The following is a 21,734-nucleotide window of genomic DNA, read 5'->3' as shown; positions in this document are numbered from 1 at the left end:
TATCCTTTCCAGTTCTGAGGTGGAAGAACAGGATCCCGGTCTTGCAGGTGTGTCTGTTCTTCTTGGGCGATATCCTACGGGTTGCCTTATCTTTTATTTTAATCCAGTTAGGATGATTTTTTATTTTGAGCTCATATTTATGCATTTCCTTCAGGATTTTTTTTCTGGAATCGATGCTCGCAATTTTTTGATCGCTCAGTTTACTTCTACAGAACTTTGTTTGGTGTGAGGACATGTTTTTTCTATGTTTGTCTGCTGTTTAACCCCCATCTCTGGGGGTGACTATCTGTGGCCTTGACGGTATCGGCCCTTGGTTTCAGGCTGGTCCTGACTAGATTCGGATCCTTCTGTTCTTGCGGCCTGTTTCAGACAAGTGGTGTCTGTTCTTCCTGGCTGGTCCGGTTGGGGCGCCGAGTGCTTCACATTATTATTGGTGTTATTCCTTGTTTGTAACAAGTTCAGCTAAGCATTTGAGAGGACCTGAGGGTCCGCGAGGCATGGGGGATTGGTTCAGTCCTTGTTAGCCTTTCTAGCTTGGTCGACTGGGACTCTGTGAAGTTCCACTGCGACACACTCTGTTGTTCCGTTATTAAATTGAGATTCTGAGTGTTTCCTTCCCCGCGTGGGTTGGAAGTTTGGAGGACTCAGGGCCTCCTTGCTGCCGGTTTCTGGTGGTCTTGCCTTTTCAGGGGCTCCTTGGAATTGTCCTTTTTCTGGACCTGTTCATTTTGAGGATTTTCTTTTGGGTCGGCTTTCTGGACTTTGTTCGTTCTCCTTAGCGGTTTGGCAGCCTTATGGGGGCAGCAAGGTAGCCTTGTGGTTAGAGAAATAGTCATCTGATGATTATACTCGGAGGGCCGTGTGGCTTGCCTTGTCCTTTGAATGATGTGTGCTCCCCTTTCTGTGTTCAATAGTGACGTCTGGATTCGGCTTTTGTTTTCAACAGACTATGGCTCATGTTTGGTGAGCATGTGCACTGTTCTTATATGTGCCATTCCCTTTGGGGGGGGGGGGGTGTTTGTCCTTCTTAAGGAGGGGTGGTTCCTATCTCTGGAGGGTTGTTGTCCTGTCCTGTGTGCAGGAGGTTGGAACAGGTGTTTTTATCCTATATATTTGTCTGTGGAGATGCTGGGTCTTCATAGGGATCTACTGCATCTTGCTATGTTCATCTCCTATGGGGTTCTCTTTGGGAGTACCCATTTAAAGGAGCTCTTTGGGCTCCCGAGTTCTGTTGGGGTGGCAGAGTTCTCCCCATTCCATCCTTCCCTGGGGGTTGGTGATTTGGGTCCTTTCTGTTCCCCTGTTTTTCAGACCTGCCTGTCGCTTGGGCTGGTCCGGTGTAGAGCAGGATCTGAGATCTGTTGTACATCCTCAGGTCATTTTGAGGTTCTGTGCTTCTCCATGTTCAAGATGTTGAGAAGGACTGGCGACTTTTGGATAGCCTGTGATTTGCCCACTGTTTAGTGGATGTTTTTTGCAGTCTGACGATTAGGGTTTGATATCTCTTTTCAGCTGCTCTTACTTGCCTTCAAATATTCTATTTCAGAGTCATCCTGGTATGACACTGGTGTGTGGTGTTGACTTAGGTGTTCGCTTATCTGGGGTTGCTGCACGTATTCAATCTCTGAATATTTCGATATTCTAAGATCTTGTAACTTGAGGACTCTTTCTTCAGTTGGCCTTTAGGGTGCGGTTGCACTGTTTTTAGGAGCAGTTTTCTCCTCGGTTTCAGATTCCCGGTCTTAATCTTGTGGTTTCTGTAAGATCCGGGGTCTGGGCGTTGCCTGCCTTGTTTCTCAAGACCGGTTCGGGTCTCTGTGAGCTTGGTTCGGTTTTCGGGGTTCCTTATTTTATTTGGAATTTGTTGTACCCTATTTAGAGGGCCTTTGGGAACCCTTGATTTTTTCTTCCACGCCTTCTCCTTTTGGGAGGTTTTGGTAGTTAATCCCTTTTCTCTAGTAAGGGGTGTGTGGTTGGGGACCGACTGCTGGGCGGTGGTGTCTCCTGGAGGCGTGTTGGCTCAGTCGAGTCTATTTCTACGGTCTCTAGCAAGGCTTATGGACTATCTGCGGGTCAATGTCCTTGGGGCTTTTTCTTTTTTTAAAGTTTTCTCGACTTTGGACAAAGCGGGTTTTTGTGGGCAGGTATTTGCAGGCCTGGTGCCCTAAGAATGGGCCACCTCTTGTACCCACCCATTTTGCATTCAGTGTCCTCTATAGCTTGGGTATTGTTTTCCCAAAAGTAATAAATGCAGCTGTGGACTCTTTCCATTTATGAAGAAAAACATAAATGATACTTACTTGATCATTTTCCACAGCTCCCCGCCGTGTCTTTTTATGTGGGGCATCTATTGTATTTATTTTTCTGGCACCTTTTCACCCTGATATTTCTTCTACTGTTCCTTGTTCCTTGGCAGAATGACTGGGGGATGAGGGAAGTGGGAGAGGTATTTAAGCCTTTGGCTGGGGTGTCTTTGCCTCCCCCTGTTGGTTAGGTTCTGAATTCCCAAAAGTAATGAATGCAGCTGTGGACTCTTTCCATCTGAAGAAAAGAAAATGATCAGGTAAGCATAATTTATGTTTTTTTTTTGTGTATCAGTCAATTATTCAGTTTTACAGTATTTAAGGGATATTAAACAGTGCTCCTTTGGTAAAAACAAATATGTTAAATTAAATGTAAAAATAAAAAGATTGTATAAAAAAACAACAAATAACTTAAAAAATAAAATAAAAAAAAATAGCACCTCTATTTATAGAAATTCTCAGTGTAGCCGTGCCCCCAGTATTTTGAGAGCATAGGATTTTCAAAACTTAAAGGGACAGTGCACTGTAAAATTGTATTTTATATTAATGCATTTTCAATGACTTGTTATACCATATTGCAATAATTTCTATTAAGTATAAGCAACTGCTTAGTACTTTATATTACAACAATGAAACAGACTGTTTAACATCCCTTTTAAGCACAGAAAAGTAATTTACATTCATTATATATTTGCTTTGGTAAATTCTGCCCTCTCCTTTTTATAGGGACTGGAGACCTTGAACTCATACTGCAATTATCTTAAAATGATGGTAAATCAGAGCATTTAAAAACCACAAGGATTTACCATAACTAAAAATAAACAGGACTTTCAGTGATCATTTTCTAAAAAAGGGTGCTAAAGTTAACCTTCTGTGCTGCTGCCTCCTCTGTTAACTCTGTTTATTTCAGTGATGGTAAATCCTACTTTTTTTTTTTAACTTTTTTTTTTTTTTTAAACGCTCGATTTTAGAATCACTTCACGATTGTCTTTTATAGGACAAGGCTACATTGAGTGTCAAGATTCACTATAGCATTGTGGTTGGCCACAGCAATGGACACCAGGGAGATGAATTTTATCAGGCTTTTCCTGGGTTGTGTCCCTGGTTTGCTTCTACTGTATCAAAAGTCTGCAATGTTATCAAAACATCAGTTTTGTGTGCAATCCAGAGAGCTGGTTTTAAATATGGTTGTGTTCTATTTCTTATCACTAGAGAAAATGGAATCCTGTTATGTAATAGTTGCATAACCTTTGTCTGCCTCATGGTCTGCATAAGTTGCTTGTAATTAGACTTACTAATGAGCTAATAAATTCCTAGCTGTAAAAACATTCAATAGGCTCTTACCTCTTCACTTAAAAAATAATAATAAAAAAAATGGTAAAAGAAGTCAGTTTGAATGGTAAATATATCCCCATGGGTGCTTTCAGTTTCTAGGAATAATAAACCACCATAGTATATAAATGCCTGATTTGTGTCCAGGAGTTTGTGTAAGATAAGAAGCAAAACACTTATCGGCAAAATGTATCATTGGTATTCTCCTATATTTTCTCCTAAAAATGTGCATGTGAAATAATTCCCCTATTTATCATTCAAAAATGTGCCTAAAATTGGGTAAGATCGACTGTAAATTTCTCCTACTCTGTTTCCATTCTCCTCGGAGAACATGTGCTAATAAAAAAGGTTAAATTAGATCCTTTTAGTCATATTTCCTATAACCGCAAAAGCAACGAAATCTTAGATCTATTTTCTTCCATGACAATTTGTTGAAGAGGGGCGTTAACAAAGCTACTAGTGGGGCTGTATATATATATTTCTATTAGTCTATATATGACTTACATGGGAGAATAGTTGTTATTTTCAATGATAAATAAGGTGCAGATACTAATCCCACTGGAGAAATTTATCATTTTATATTCTTGGCTCTCCTATGGAGAAGCAGAATTTTCTTTAAATTTTGTTTTTGGATAAATTTGAGAGAACAGATGCCCATATGTACTAAATAAAATTCTCTGATGTCTTATAGTACAAAAATTAAAGGGACAGTAAGCATATTGATAAATAGTTTTTATATAAAATGTTTAGTTATGCATAATGAAACATACTATATTTTTATGATTTATTTTGCCTCCTTTTCATGCAATTTATACCTGAAAATTGAGCAATTTTTAATTCTCAGAACTTGAAATGCACATTGCTGACTCAAGGCAAACTCTGATACATATCTGTGCCTAATTACCTTTGTCAGAAAACAAGTACAAAATAATGAATTGTATGTTATATTTTAAAGTAGCTAGCCTTTTTGTCTGTGCACTAAAACCTAGATTGGCCTCATGCAAATGGTGGGTGGAGTTTGGCTATTGAATGATTGCAGTAAAATGAACGTTTGTTTAAAAAACGTTAAGAGTTCGCTGATCTGTTATTTTATAGGAATACAACAAATTTAACATAATTAGTCAGTTCTCATACACCACACACATTCTCTCATTCTCTCTCTCTCTCTCTCTCTCTCTCTCTCTCTCTCTCTCTCTCTCTCTCTCTCTCTCTCTCTCTCTCTCTCTCTCTCTTTTTTTTTTCTCTTTTTATTTCCTCTTTTTTTTCTCTTTTTTTTTTTTTCTCTCTCTCTCTCTCTCTCTCTCTCTGTCTCTCTATCTTTCTTTTTCTCTCTTTATTTTCTCTCTCTCTGTCTCTCTCTCTCTCTGTCTCTCTCTCTGTGTGTGTGTCTCTCTTTTATTTTTATATATATATATATATATATATATATATATATATATATATATATATATATATATATATATATATATATATAATTTTCAAATTCCACTGTCTGGCTCCTAAATATTCTTATTGGTTCTTACATTTTAAACTGATTTGTCGACCCCTGATCTTATTCTTGGGAATGTTTAAATTTGAAGCAGATGTTTTTCATTTTCTTAGGGTGGTGATTACTGCTCAGTCTATTAAATGTAAACATACTTTTATGTGTAAACAGAAGTGTTTACTATCTGGACTACGTTCCATCCTCCTGTGTGCATGAATGAAGCTTGACAACTATATCATTATGTGATACCTATCTTTTCTCAAGAATTATGGCCAGGAAAAAAAAAAGTACAAGCGTTTTTTTTTTTTTGTTTTTTGTTTTTTTAAAATAATTAAATGTATTTTCAAATAATTATTTTCTGCTTCCCCCCCCCCCCCCCCAAATATGTGCATTTATGGGTAAAATTATTTATTTTCATTTCAGTATCATCATATGACTACTGTGTCATCCTAAACTGCAGATGTGCTGCACATGGTTGTTATTAGTAAATCATTTGGTTGTGATCCAGATTCTAATTCTCCCCTTCTTCAGTACTCGCAGCTTGAACACACATGTAACTCAAATCTCATTGCTGTTCCCTTTTGTAAATCCGCTGGTTATAGGGTGACCATATTGCCGCTTTAAATGAAAAATACATATGTCGGGGTTCTTATACAAAACATTTCTTTAAACAGCCCTGAGATATGTATTTTTCATATGTCCCTTTTTAAAGCAGCAATATGGTCACCCTAACTTGTTAGTATCTGTAGTATCAGTGCACGACATGTAGGTTTGTAGAACATAAGCTTAACATAAATTTTCATATGCACGTATGTATTTTCTTACACAATGGTTGCTGTTCTTTAACATAATTAGTCAGTTCTCATACACCACACACATTCTCTCATATAGCACACATACCACACACTCTCATACACCACACACACATTCTCTCATATAGCACACATACCACACACTCTCATACACCACACACACATTCTCTCATATAGCACACATACCACACACTCTCATACACCACACACACATTCTCTCATATAGCACACATACCACACACTCTCATACACCACACACATTCTCTCATATAGCACACATACCACACACTCTCATACACCACACACATTCTCTCATATAGCACACATACCACACACTCTCATACACCACACACATTCTCTCATATAGCACACATACCACACACTCTCATACACCACACACATTCTCTCATATAGCACACATACCACACACTCTCATACACCACACACATTCTCTCATATAGCACACATACCACACACTCTCATACACCACACACATTCTCTCATATAGCACACATACCACACACTCTCATACACCACACACATTCTCTCATATAACACACACACAGCACTCTCATACACCACACACATTTTCTCATATAGCACACATACCACACACTCTCATATAGCACACATACCACACACTCTCATACACCACACACATTCTCTCATATAGCACACATACCACACACTCTCATACACCACACACACATTTTCTCATATAACACACACATGCAACACACTCTCATACACCACACACTCTCTCATATAACACACACACAGCACTCTCATACACCACACACTCTCTCATATAACACACACACTCTCTCATATGGCACACACATTCTCATACACCACACACTCTCATACACCACACACATTCTTTCATATAACACACACACGGCACACACTCTCATACACCACACACATTCTTTCATATAACACACACACGGCACACACTCTCATACACCACACACACACACTCTCATATAGCACACACACGGCACACACTCTCGTACCACACACATTCTCTCATATAACACACACATGGCACACACTCTCATATAAAACACACACGGCACACACTCTCATATAAAACACACACGGCACACACTCTCATATAAAACACACACGGCACACACTCTCATATAAAACACGGCACAAACTCTCATATAACACACGGCACACACTCTCATATAACACACACGGCACACACTCTCATATAACACACACGGCACACACTCTCATATAACACACACACGGCACACACTCTCATATAACACACACACGGCACACACTCTCATATAACACACACACGGCACACACTCTCATATAACACACACACGGCACACACTCTCATACACCACACACACTCTTTCATATAAAACGCACACGGCACACACTCTCATATAACACACACTCTCATATAACACACACGGCACATACTCTCATATAACACACACACGGCACACACTCTCATATAACACACACACGGCACACACTCTCATATAACACACACACACGGCACACACTCTCATATAACACACACACACGGCACACACTCTCATATAACACACACACACGGCACACACTCTCATATAACACACACACGGCACACACTCTCATATAACACACACACGGCACACACTCTCATATAACACACACACGGCACACACTCTCATATAGCACACACACGGCACACACTCTCATATAGCACACACACGGCACACACTCTCATATAGCACACACACGGCACACACTCTCATATAGCACACACACGGCACACACTCTCATATAGCACACACACGGCACACACTCTCATATAGCACACACACGGCGCACACTCTCATACACCACACACTCTCTCTCATGTACCACACACATTCTCTCTCATATAACACGCATACGGCACACACTCTCATATAGCACACACTCTCATATAGCACACACACGGCACACACTCTCATATAGCACACACACGGCACACACTCTCATATAACACACACACGGCACACACTCTCATATAACACACACGGCACACACTCTCATATAACACACACACGGCACACACTCTCATATAACACACACACGGCACACACTCTCATATAGCACACACACATGGCACACACTCTCATATAGCACACACTCTCTCATATAACACACACATGGCACACACTCTTACACCACACACATTATCTCATATAACACACACATGGCACACACTTTCATACAACACACAAGTCGCGACCCAGTAAACATGGTGTTGTGACTTAATAATGGGTTGCAACCCATAGTTTAAAGAATTCCTGAGAGAGATCATTTCATTTTAAGCAGTTTTCCAATTTATTTCTATTATTAAATTGTATTTGTTCTTGTCGTATTCTTTGTTGAAAAGCAGAGTGGTAAGCTCAGTAGTTTGCAAAAATGTTCTATACTTGCAAGGGCACTATATGGCAGCACTTTTTGCTGCCATGTAGTATTCCAGGCATGTGCACTCGACTTATTACCCGCTTGCTTTCTTTTTTTGTGGAACGTACATACACCACACACTCTCATACACCACACACATTCTTTCATATAACACACACACGGCACACACTCTCATACACCACACACATTCTTTCATATAACACACACACGGCACACACTCTCATACACCACACACATTCTTTCATATAACACACACACGGCACACACTCTCATACACCACACACATTCTTTCATATAACACACACACGGCACACACTCTCATACACCACACACATTCTTTCATATAACACACACACGGCACACACTCTCATACACCACACACACACACTCTCATATAGCACACACTCTCGTACCACACACATTCTCTCATATAACACACACATGGCACACACTCTCATATAAAACACACACGGCACACACTCATATAAAACACACACGGCACACACTCTCATATAAAACACACACGGCACACACTCTCATATAAAACACACACGGCACACACTCTCATATAAAACACACACGGCACACACTCTCATATAAAACACACACGGCACACACTCTCATATAAAACACACACGGCACACACTCTCATATAAAACACACACGGCACACACTCTCATATAAAACACACACGGCACACACTCTCATATAAAACACACACGGCACACACTCTCATATAACACACACACGGCACACACTCTCATATAACACACACACGGCACACACACTCATATAACACACACACGGCACACACTCTCATATAACACACACACGGCACACACTCTCATATAACACACACACGGCACACACTCTCATATAACACACACACGGCACACACTCTCATATAACACACACACGGCACACACTCTCATATAACACACACACGGCACACACTCTCATACACCACACACACTCTTTCATATAACACACCACACACTCTCTCTCATATAACACGCATACGGCACACACTCTCATATAGCACACACTCTCATATAGCACACACTCTCATATAGCACACACTCTCTCATATAACACACACGGCACACACTCTCTCATATAACACACACACGGCACACACTCTCTCATATAACACACACACGGCACACACTCTCTCATATAACACACACACGGCACACACTCTCATATAACACACACACGGCACACACTCTCATATAACACACACACGGCACACACTCTCATATAACACACACACGGCACACACTCTCATATAACACACACACGGCACACACTCTCATATAACACACACACGGCACACACTCTCATATAACACACACACGGCACACACTCTCATATAACACACACCACAAACACTCTCATACACCACACACATTATCTCATATAACACACACATGGCACACACTTTCATACAACACACAAGTCGCGACCCAGTAAACATGGTGTTGTGACTTAATAATGGGTTGCAACCCATAGTTTAAAGAATTCCTGAGAGAGATAATTTCATTTTAAGCACTTTTCCAATTTATTTCTATTATTAAATTGTATTTGTTCTTGTCGTATTCTTTGTTGAAAAGCAGAGTGGTAAGCTCAGTAGTTTGCAAAAATGTTCTATACTTGCAAGGGCACTATATGGCAGCACTTTTTGCTACCATGTAGTATTCCAGGCATGTGCACTCGACTTATTACCCGCTTGCTTTCTTTTTTTGTGGAACGTATGTTTATTTTTAATGTTCCTTTTAAATAAGCTAGATGTTTTTTTTTTTAACAAAAACTGTTTTAACCTAATTTAAAGCGTCTTAATTACATTGTCTGCTAGTAGCATTGGAATGATTGATTTATTTAAGATGTGTTTCTGGCAGCGATTATTTGTTTAGTGCCATGCAGCTAAACGGAGGAGTAGCATCCAGCCTCTTCATAGAAGCTGAATAAGTCTGATTTACCATGCTTCTTAGTTTGCCACAAGTTCATTATGTTGGAATAGGAACTAGCAGAAGCCATGTAATTAAAGATTGTTGAAATGGGTTAAAATGTCATTATTTGTAGTAATGATACATTTGTAAGAGCTAAACAAAGGCTTACACAAATATGAACTTAAATGCCCATTCATCTGTGCCATGTCTTTTTAGTGTAGCTCAGTAGCTGCCATCGTTGTTAATGACTATGTATTCGTCTTGCAGACAGATGTGCTATACAAGGATTTGTTTTAGCAGAATGTGGAATTATTATTAATATTAACTTGAGTAACATGTAATTGCAGCTGTCTGGATCCACATAAAATCAGACGCATGTGTAATTTAAATATTTTGTAGAGAAGCTGAAAGGCTCCAATTTTAATATAAAAGAAGCAATTGCAAACTATTTCTCTGCCGAGCCATTTTAGTTGGTCAGATTAAAGTGATGGTAAATTTCTGACTTTAAGAATGTTGCAATGAAAAATATATTTATATACAAGCAAAACCGCATCATTTATTATTATTTTTTTTTAAAAGTGTATATATATTTTTATAATAAAAAGGTGTATAATCCTACTTGGTATTTTCTGTTTCGACCCCCCCCCCCTTAATTTGCTCTTTTGACTGGGCTGTATTATAGAGAGCAGTACCACCTACTCTCTACATAGGCTTCCTAAGGGCTTTCAAAGGACTGGACTTCAGGAGTGTCATATGACACACACACTGATTGGATCTAGATTGGAATTGTCATAAAAAAAATGTCATCCCAGTGGGCCGGCATAACATTGTCATTACTATAGGCATGGATTTAACCCGTTTCCTATATAGATTTAAAAAAATAAAAAAGGTACATACACATATAACTTTTTAATGGCAAAGATTACATGTATGGCATTTGATTAGCTAAACTTTTACAATCACTTTAACCAGCTTTGTATTCCAACACCCCTCATGTACCTTGTACTTTCATTATTGTTGTATAACCTGTATGAGGTTTTGTGGCCTAATTGACAATGTTTGTTTAAAAACCAATAATATTTAAGTATAGGTGAATGGCTTACAAAAAAAGTTCTATGAGCCTGAAAGAGGATTATACAAATATAATAAAGACCAATAGATGTGTAGTGTGTAAATATGTATGAGTGATTGTATATGTATTTGTGTGTCTGTATATAACATTAAACAGTAAATAAATGCTAGATAAAATGATGTATTCAGAGTAAAGATTAGTCTGAGAATAATATGGATGTATTTTTTTCAGTTATTTTATTTAAAGTGATGGTAAATGTATAGCACTTTAAAAGTAAAATTTTATTCCTACAGTAGTTACAAACAAAATCGCTAACTTTTTGTTTTTCTATCTCAAAGCTTTATGACTAAATTACGAATTGACTTACTGAGCGTTATAGCTCCTTGCTCCACCCCCGGCATTACTTCCTGATGTATTCCTTAGCCCAGTGTTTTTCAACCAGTGTGCCATGAGAGATCCTCAGGTGTGCCGCGGCAGACTGACAACAGTGTGACATATTTTTTTAAACTTTGCTTGTTTTTTACTCCCAGTGCAGGGGTAGTTTGTAGGAGGCATGGCATAACAGCACAATAGATACAGTATGTGTGTGTTTGTGTGTATGTATATATATATATATGCTGTATTAGGCTACAATGTGTGATTTTTTTAAAATTTTGGAATGGTGGTGTGCCACAGGATTTTTTAATGTAAAAAAATGTGCCACGGCAAAAAAAAGGTTAAAAATCACTGCCTTAGCCAACGTAGATTGGGGAACCACCCACTCATTATGTCATTATATTGGCATCTCGTCTTCAACGTTTATTATGCGCATGCGTGTAATTAGTTTCGCAATACACAATATACAACATCAAAAAAGCACATTGCGCACAAGTACATGTTGCCAGACTGTCATTCAGCGATCCAACATGTAGGGCGTGTTTGATTATTTTCTGAGTCGCCAACTGGCCTGGATTTCTATTGGATTGATAAAAAACGTGACATTAGAAATTCAATGGCGGCGGTTACACAGGCGGAGGATCGTAGGTGAATTTTATTTTTAGAATTGTAAAATATTTACATACAAAGGTCAGAAAGCGGCGTGTTCATGAATGAAAGTCACTTTATTTTTTAACTTTACATACTATCGCATGTTTCACTGGGTCTTAGTTTACCATCACTTTAAATAGTGGAAAAAAGAAGTGTAAAGTGTTTTAGTTTCCATATAGCAATGGGTGCTTCTATGTTGTAACCTAGGTTTCTTTCTCTGCTGAGATTAATTAGTTAGTTATCAATAAGTCTACTAAGTGTTAAATCTGCTTTTCCATTCATTTTAACAGGAGTTGGAAAGCCCACAGTTTTCAGAATTATATTCTCAGAAAAGGGGAGACAATAATTTAGTTAAAAAAACAAAAACCAGTTTGCAATATACTTTCATCTAATTAAACATTTTATATTTGTATTTGATGTCCCTTTTAAACTTTATTGGTAATGTGCTTGTAATTTTTGTTTGAGTGAGTGAATTTCCTTGAAGTTCAGCAGTTATCAGTATACCTTTAAGTAAATACAAAAGTTGAACTTGTGAAGTTAATTTATTTGAGTGTTTCTGAAGTTAGAGAAAGTGAACACTCTGAGGCTTTAATATAAAATGCTTGCTGAATAATATAAAATGATTGCTGAAGTGATAAGTATATCGCAGAAATTAATTTTTTTAGTCGTTGTGGTGTGTTGCAAAAGTGTTCGAGGGCAGTCAGTTTTGTGGGGGTGTTAGATGATCTGTATTTGGTTACTGCCGACGCCACTTGTAAATATAGGAACCATTGCAATTTGTCTGAGTAGATCTTATCTTGAATCTGTTGATATGTAGCTATTTTATTGTTAACTATAAAATCTGCGACTCTGTATAGTCCTTTATTTTCCCACTTTCCGAGCTGTACTTGGAAGTCTACATTTAAAAGGGTCTACAGTGGTCTAACCGCCGAGTCCCCTGAGATTAGATGAAGAGAGTTGGTCAATGAGGACCAGGTCTGCATCATTTCTATAGTAAGCTTTGAAGTGTGGAGGTCCCGAAAGGGCTGTCTCAGTCGTCCCCACAAAATGTCATCTGATCGTTTGTACCCTGCTAATGTTGTCTCCACCCTCACCCACATAACATCCTCTGATTGCATACTCAGTAAGGTAGTCTGTGCAAGCCTCGCTGCTTGATAATAGTGAATTAAATTCGGTACTCCTACTCCCCCTAATTGTCTATGTTGTTGGAGGACGTGAGAAGGGATTCTTACTTTTTTGTTGCCTCTTAGAAATCCTATCAGGTCCGTTTGTATTCTTTTTAAATCTGGTACGGGAACTTTAATTGGGAGGGCCCTAAAGAGATAAAGTATTCTTGGGAAGATATTCATTTTTATTGCCGATAATCGGCCGTACCAGGAAAAGCCTCCCCCCCTCCATTTAGCGATGTCTTTGCGGATCGTTTTGTATAAGGGAATATAGTTTAAATTGTAGAGGTCTGCTATGTTACCTGATAGCTTAATCCCCAGATACTTAAGTGCTGTGTGGGCCCATTGGAATTCAAAATTAGCTTCTATAAGTTTTTTGGTATGGTCAGGAAGTGCGATAGGTATTGCCTCGCATTTATCCAAGCGGACCTTATATCCCGATATATCTGAGTATTCCTGTAAAATGCGGTATAAGTTAGGAAGAGATATAAGCGGTTTGGTTAACGTAAGGAGCACATCATCCGCAAAAAGAGAGATTTTAAATTCCTGCTCTTTGATTTTAACCCCATGAATATCTGGGGATAAGCGTATTGTAGCAGCTAGAGGTTCTATACACATAGCGAACAGGAGCGGCGACAGGGGGCACCCCTGTCTCGTGCCATTTAAGACCTCTATAAGTTTTGATTGGTATCCCGCTGTTCTTACGTTAGCTGTTGGGTAAGAGTATATGCTTTTAATCGCTTGAATAAATTCTCCATGAAAACCCATCCTATCTAGTACCTTCAACATGAAGTTCCAATCTATCCTATCAAACGCCTTCTCCGCGTCCAATGAAAGGACCAGAGAAGGCGTTCTTGTTTTGCTAAGGTAGTCGACCAGGGAGATCGTACGCCTCGTATTATCAGGTGCTTCTCTATCCTTAATGAATCCCACCTGGTCCGGGTGAATCAGAGTCGGTAGGTGTGTTTTTAGTCTATTGGCTAAGATTTTGTTAAAAATCTTAATGTCTTGATTTATTAATGATATGGGGCGGTAACTTTGGCATAGCTTTGGATTTCTCCCCGGTTTGTGAATAACTACTATTTTGGCTTGTAAAATTTCTTTGGGGATCTCTTTGCCTTGCATGATATCATTACAGAATGCAACCACGTGTGGGATTAAGATAGATCTATATAGTTGGTAGTATTCCCCTGGGAAACCATCTGGTCCCGCGGCTTTACCGGGTTTTAATTCTTTTATGGCTATAAGGACCTCCCTGGTCGAGACCCCCGCATTTATCTCTTTACTGATCTCTCTGTCTAGTGGTGTAAGTTTAGCCTCGTCTAGGAACTTTGTCAAGAGTTGATTAGTCTGGCTCCCTGATTTAATTTTTTTGCCGTCATAAAGATGTGTATAATAGTCCGCGAAAGTGTCGGCTATCTCCTGAGGATTAGAAGTAAGAGCTCCGTCATTTTTTTGAATATATGGTATAGTGAATGATTTCGTCCTCTCTCTTAATTTGTGGGCTAAATATCTGTCCGGTTTGTTGGAATATAGGAAGTACTGTGACTTTAATCTATGGGCTGACCTTATAGAGGTTTCATTCATCACTTTTGCTAGCTCTTGCCTTTTATCTTGTAGTTTTGTATATGTCGATGGTGAAAGAGTTTGTTGATGTAGTTTGGATAAGGTAGTAATTTGGGTCTGTAGGGTATCTGTCAGGAGTCTTTTAGCTCTGGTAAGAGTCGTTTTTTCTTTAATCAATAAACCTCAAAGCTAGGGTTTATGTGCTGCCCAGATAGTGATAGGGTTAGAGGTTGTCCCTACGTTGAAGTCCCAATATTCAGTTAATGCCTTGGCTATGGGTTCTCTGATTGTTGTATCTTTTAAGATATATGGGTCGTAGGTCCAGGATCGTGTTGCGCTAATGTGAAAGATTTTTTTAATGTCTATTTGTACAATCGAATGGTCTGACCAGGCACAGGCATGTATCTTAGAGGAGACTAGGTCTGGTATCATAGTCTGGCTTATATAGATATAATCTAGTTTTGAGTAGGATCTGTGTGCACTGGAGTAATAAGTGTAATCCTTAGTCCTTCCATATAGGGTGTCCCAAGAGTCCAAAATGTTATGTTCCAAAAAGACCTCGTTTATTTTTTTAATTGTAGAGTTATGTCTTTGTTGTGCTTGAGACAATGGGGTCTTGCCTTGGCTATACAGTGTATATATAGAGACATTAAAGTCCCCCCCTAAAATAATTCTAACATGTGACCACTGGGTTAATAGCTGTGAGATGCGGACAAAGAATGGACCTTGTGTTTCATTTGGAGCATAAATATTGCATAGCACGATTGGTTTGTCGTGTATTCTACCCTGGAGTAACAAGAATCTACCTTCAGGGTCCCTAATTGTTTCCTCTGTTATGAATCCGACCGACTGATGTATCAAGATGGATACCCCCCTCTTTTTTTTTGTCAGTTACAGAATGAAAGTGTTGTGTATATCCTTTAGACCAATATTTTGGTATGACTTCCTTAGTGAAGTGTGTTTCTTGTAGGAATATGATGTTTGCCTTTAATCTAGTATATTGGTTCATAGCTGTCCTGCGTTTGAGATCTGTGTTTAGGCCTCTAACATTATGTGATATTAGCTTTAGATGGCTAGTCATTACTCACTGTTATGTTGGTGGGGATCTCCCCCCCCCCCCCCCCCTAGATCTTTGTTACCTCTTCTTCTCGTAGCTGACTGTAGATATCGAGGTAGTAGTTTTCTTTCAGTAGATGGGACTCGGTGGCAAAGTGAACTGCACGGTGGGACACTAACAAAAACATTAAAAAAACAGATATGTTAATAAACTTTACAGAGTAAACCCCAACATTTTTATACAGTATGTGGCTAGTATTTTCGTGGACTTTATGTTGGGATAGTACCCAAAGGAAAATACAAAAAAAAACCTTAAAACTCCTCTCCCCCCATAAAAAAATGTAGTTATGGTCTAACAGTAACATAACCTGGTGCTGAAACTGTAAAAATTTAAAGTATCTAACAGTTGGCATCAGATGAATTAGTGATTGTTGGTCGCTGAACATTCCATACTATATCACCTATCCATACAACTACATACCCTCTAAGCTTATTGTAATTAAAGTTTTTATCTTTTATCTATACCTCTTCCCTCCCTAGCAATGCTATAGATCAAGAAAGAGAGGAAAACAATTATAAGAAATCTCTCTAGGTAATCGTCCATTACTGTATCTTGTTAAGACTTGTTCTTTCTTTTCGGAGCTTTGGTCCACTTTTGTCTCTGTGAAGTAGACGGGTCTAGTTGCACTTGGGGCCCATCTTCTCCCCTCTTCATCTGTGGGATATCAGGTGGTTCTAGTTGCAATCTTCGGCATACATCTGGGATCTCTGAAACTTCTTTAAGGTTCAGGGTGTTGCCATTGTGGAGGATGAACAGATTAAAGGGGAATCCCCAACGGTATCTAATCTGGTGCTTTCTTAAAAGGGTAGTTAGGGGTCTTAGGTTACTTCTCCTCTGTAGGGTCCGTATACAAAGGTCTTGGTAGAACTGAATAACCGTACCCTAAAATTTAAAAGTAGGAAGTTTCCTTGCCGCATTGAGTAACTCTTCCTTATCAGGGAATCTCAGAAATTTAACGATTACATCTCTTGGGGGGGGGGCATCTTCTCTTGGTTTAGGTCTAAGTGCTCTATGAGCCCTTTCCGTTTGGAATTTCTCTTCGCCCCCTTCTCCCGTGATAGCCTGAAATAATTGATGTAAATATATAGGTAGTTCATCCGTCGAAACGGTTTCAGGAATCCCTTTCAAGCGTAGATTACATCTACGAGTCCTGTTTTCAAGGTCCTCCAGCTTGTCATGTATCTCACTTCTTGTTCTTGTGAAGATAGCTTTTGTGTAAGATTGGATAGTTCATCAGTAGTGGAGGCCTCATTTTCTTCCAGGGTGGCTACCCTTGTACCCAGTTCGGTGATTTCTTGTTTTATGTCTGCCAGACTATTTGTAACAGAGTTCTGAAAAGCATCTATTTTTTCCCAGAGCTTGTCAAAGTTTTTGTTAATGTCCTGTTTAGATACTAGTAATTTGAGATCCGCTCTTGTTGCAGGGATAGTATCCTCCTCAGTCGCCAGTGAATCTGATTCATACTCAATTTCATCTTCTATTGTAGCATTCACAGATTCTAGCATTTTTTCGCCTCTTGCAGGTTTAAAAAATAGTGCAGCGGCTGGTGGCTTAGAGCCCTGAGAAAGTTTATTTGGTTTTCTAGCAGACATAGTATCAAGTGTTTATTTGTATGTCCCTTAGATATTGTAGATATAAGTAAAGGTTGCAGCTTACTTTCAATCTTGGGGTGTAATTGTAGCCTAGGACACCACAGGTGAATAAGCAGATAGACTGAACCAGAAAGTCTTAATGTGTAGAGATCAGCAGTATAGATTTTCCCCTACAAAGCATGTATTTTCAGATGCTGCAGATTTGGATTGCGCAGCATCTATTAGGTATTTTAATGTAAGACCCCTCTCTTCCTCTTAGTTTTCTAGCAGATGGAAGCAATCATAGGCAAATTTTGGCATATTATAACGTGAAGCAAGTTCTGCTTACAGTGTAGCTAGGAAAAGGGATGACACATTTTATATCATAGCAAGGCTCTGGGTAACCTCATGACGTTTTTTTCTTTTTTTTGCAGCTCTTAAAATCAAGTAAAACTTGTGCCTTAGCAGTAATATATTGCGGGTAGATGCATTGTCACAATATGGGTAGTGCTGTAGTTTATTAGTGTTCCCTGGTTGGTGTATCAGGATCAAATCTGTTTTATGGCCTTATTAGGTGCGTGCGGTTCTGGGCTCCTACATAGCCCTCAATAGCTTAGGCCTCAGTGGGTCAGGCAATCTTTAATGTCCCCAGAGTAATCTTGAGTGTATGTGTTAGCTATGCTCTATGCGAGCTCGTTCATTCCTATGTCCCACTCGCCTCCCCTCTTACCGCACTTGACTCGACACTCTGCAGGCTTGTCAGACCGGTAGTCTCATTACCGGAACTTTTTCTCGATCACACAGCCCAGTAAACTGTTCCTTCTTAGGGGACCCTTGAAGGGCTTCTCTCCCGGCTTCAGATGTAAAAGTGTTTGCTGAAGTGCTTGGTAGCTTGTTCTTTAAGTCGCGATGTTGTCCGGTATTAGTTCCGCCACGTGGGCAAGATGGCGACCGGGACCTGAGGGCTTCCCATAAAACCGGGTGAAAAGTAAACCCGTGATGTTAGGAATCACTCCTTGAAGCTCTACATTGTCTGCCCCACAGGGTCTTTAGGGTACAGAATCCTTTCTTGTGTAAAAATACACCTGCATGCTCTCATAAGTTACAGTTCAGCACGGAGCTCAAGTGCTAAGCTGCCATCTCCCTTCAGCTCCAGGCTCCGCCTCGTGCATGCAATTTTAAAGGGACACTGAACCCAATTTTTTTCTTTCATGATTCAGATAGAGCATGCAATTTTAAGCAACTTTCTAATTTACTCCTATTATCAAATTTTCTTCGTTCTTTTGCTATCTTTATTTGAAAAAGAAGGCATCTAAGCTAAGGAGCCAGACAATTTTTGGTTCAGACCTGGACAGCACTTGTTTATTGGTGGGTGAATTTATGCACCAATCGGCAAGAACAACCCAGGTTGTTCACCAAAAATGGGCCGGCATCTAAATTTACATTCTTGCTTTTTCAAATAAAAATACAAAGAGAATTAAGAAAATTTGATCATAGGAGTAAATTAGAAAGTTGCTTAAAATTGCATGCTCTATCTGATTCACAAAATAAAAAAATTGGGTTCAGTATCCCTTTAAGCAACTTTCTAATTTACTGCTATTATAATTTTTTCTTCGTTCTCTTGGTATCTTTATTTGAAAAAGCAGGAGTCTAAGCTTACGAACCTACCCTTTTTTTGGTTTAGAACACTGGGTAGCGCTTGCTGATTGGTGGCTACATTTTAAAGATAAAAATCTTGAATCAAAAGGTTTTTTTTTTAAGCTTATGCAAAAAGAAGAAATATTGGCGTTTTTGTGTTACTGATGTTTGTAGTTTGGCTTTTATTGTGCACAAAGTTTTGTGACATGAGGGTGTGGGAATAAAACATTTTTGAAATTATGCATCTCACTGTTGTTCAGTCTGGAGGTGATGGATACTGTGAATATTTAACTTGTCAAGCTCCACATAAAACCCCAGTGTAATATATAGATTTGTTATTTTACCTTCCATTTCTATAATTAACCTTTTTAATTTGCTGTGCTCTACCATAGGGAAGTATATTGTGCATACAGTTAAGTATGCTGAAGTTTGTCTGATGCGGGTACATGCTACGCGGTGATTGCAGTGCAGGAGCTTGCTTACCTCTCGCCTCAGTTTCTAGATCACAGCAAAGCTGACCAGGTAAATACACGCACCCAACTTTATCATGCGTTTTCATACAGATTCATTGTAAACATTTTTAATTTCCTATTTTTCAGTTTTATATTGATTTACTTGCTGAAACTGTCTTTGTCTAGCAAAACAATGTTTTTGTTATTTTTTTTTATTATGTAGATTCTACAGTTGTCTCATGGCTTTAAACACCAAAAAAATTTACTCACCTTAAAGGGACAGCCAATACCAGAATTTTTGTTGTTTAAAAAATAAATCCCATTATTACTCATTCACCAGTTTTGCATAGCCAACACAGTTATAATAATACACGTTTTACCTCTGTAATTACCTTGTATCTAAGCCTCTGCAGACTGCCCCCTTATTTCAGTTCATTTGACAGACTTACATTTTAGCCAATCAGTGCTCACTCCTTAGTAAATTCACGTGCGTGAGCATAATGTTATCTATGTGAAACACATGAACTTACGCCCTCTAGTGGTGAGAAACTATCAAAATGCTTTCAGATTAGAGGCGGCCTTCAAGGTCTAAGAAATTAGCATATGATCCTCCTAGGTTTAGCTTTCAACTAAGAATACTAAGAGAACAGATCAAAATTGGTAATAAAAGTAAATTGGAAAGTTGTTCAAAATTACATGTTTTATTTGAATCATGAAAGTTATTTTTTAGGAGTTGACTGTCCCTTTAACAGCACTGCTAATGTGTGTATTGCTTTATATCATACTCATTACACACCTCTCTAGATGGCCCAAAAGCAGAATCTGGTTCTTAAAATGCTGCCCCAGTATAGATATTAGTAGTGTCTGTGTGTTATCCGGTGTTTTTTTTAACACTTATTTATCTATGGCTTTATTTTTTTTGGGGGGGGGGGGAATCTTACTGTGAAACACATCTGTTATCAATCAAACGCATATTAAACCCAGATTTTTTTTCTTTCATGATTCAGACAGAACATGCAATTTTAAGCAACTTTCTGATTTACTCCTATTATCAATTTTTTCTTCGTTCTCTTGCTATCTTTATTTGAAAAAGCAGGAATATAAGCTAAGGAGCCGGCCCATTTTTGTTTTAGCACCCTGGATAGCGCTTGCTGATTGGTGGCTACATTTAGTTGCTTAAAATTGCATGTTCTATTTGAATCATGAAAGAAAAAAATTGGCTTTAGTTTCCCTTTAAGTAATTTTAGAAAATTAGCCATGCTACAAAACAGAACCATTTGATTGTAACTGGACATGTCAAATGATATGACATTTTGTTGCTATCTAGTGGAATTGCACATGACCACTGTCAATATATCATGCTCATTCACTTCTCGCACTAGAACATATTCAGCAAACACTTGCTTCATAGGCTGTCTGGGTCTGTGCACAAAAATAAAATATGGTCTATTTCAAGGTTTGCACCGCATGTGTTGCTACAAAGAATGATCTGTTTGAATGTTGTAAATGCTGAGCTATATCTGGCACAGAGAAAATGGCATTTTCATTCATATTCATATTTATTTGATGAAAGATTGTCAGCCGGATTATATGTTGAGATGAATTAAGTCAGTAATTTACTGTAAAACATGTGCTTTTGCTATTGAAAGATCTTAACTCCCAGCGATTAAAAATATCTCCCTGTGCCTCCCACTGCTTTTTACAACTGATTTCAGCCTCCTAAATATCACACAGAGTAAATACTCCCACTGTAATAGACATTCATAGTCACTCCGCTGTGTGTGTATGTATATATTGTGTTTACGATCCTAGGAGTG

The 21,734-nt window shown here is 38.8% G+C and overlaps 1 protein-coding gene across 2 annotated transcripts in view; it reads left to right on the top strand.

The window, feature by feature from the left end:
* The window catches only part of PLXNB2 (plexin B2), a gene marked incomplete in the record, with an annotated part of 627,297 nt that overhangs the window by 214,653 nt on the left and 390,910 nt on the right, over positions 1-21,734 (top strand). For both annotated transcript variants that reach the window (XM_053716644.1, XM_053716645.1), the window contains 1 exon segment: positions 19,858-19,987.

The sequence above is a fragment of the Bombina bombina genome, chromosome 6 (genome assembly GCF_027579735.1).
Source record: "Bombina bombina isolate aBomBom1 chromosome 6, aBomBom1.pri, whole genome shotgun sequence".
NCBI lineage: Eukaryota > Metazoa > Chordata > Amphibia > Anura > Bombinatoridae > Bombina > Bombina bombina.
This window is presented reverse-complemented; position numbering and strand designations above follow the sequence as displayed.